Source organism: Gossypium raimondii, chromosome 4 (genome assembly GCF_025698545.1).
Source record: "Gossypium raimondii isolate GPD5lz chromosome 4, ASM2569854v1, whole genome shotgun sequence".
NCBI lineage: Eukaryota > Viridiplantae > Streptophyta > Magnoliopsida > Malvales > Malvaceae > Gossypium > Gossypium raimondii.
The window spans coordinates 28,735,173-28,735,573 of record NC_068568.1 but is presented as its reverse complement, the minus strand read 5'-3'; the positions used below and the strand labels follow the sequence as shown (position 1 = coordinate 28,735,573).

The window sequence follows — 401 nt, the reverse complement described above, 5'->3', positions numbered from 1 at the left end:
ACGAATAATTTTGAGATCAAACCAGAAATGATTCAGATGATCCAGAATAATCAACAATTTAGGGGCACAATGACAGAAGATTTGAATAAACACTTAATATGGTTTCTCCAACTTTGTTATACTTTCAAATACAATGGGATAATTGATGATGCTATTCGTCTTCAGTTGTTCTGCTTTTCCTTGATTGGTAACACCTTTTCATTGTTAGACTCACAAACACTAAGGTATATCATGACGTAGGATGAGCTTGCTGGGAAATTCTTACAGAAGTTCTTCCTTATTAGTAAAGCAGTTCAACTAAGAAGAGAAATTGATGTTTTTAGACAAATTGAAGGAGAAAGTATTTGCAAGGCTTGGGAACATTTTAAAATGTTGATTCAGAAATGCCCGCACTATGGATT

At 33.7% G+C, this 401-nt stretch overlaps 1 non-coding gene across 1 annotated transcript; it reads right to left on the bottom strand.

Moving 5' to 3' along the window:
* Positions 1-294: 294 nt before the first annotated feature.
* On the bottom strand, positions 295-401 carry LOC128040814 (small nucleolar RNA R71). The gene has a single exon (XR_008195620.1). It is a non-coding gene; the product is annotated as a small nucleolar RNA R71 (small nucleolar RNA).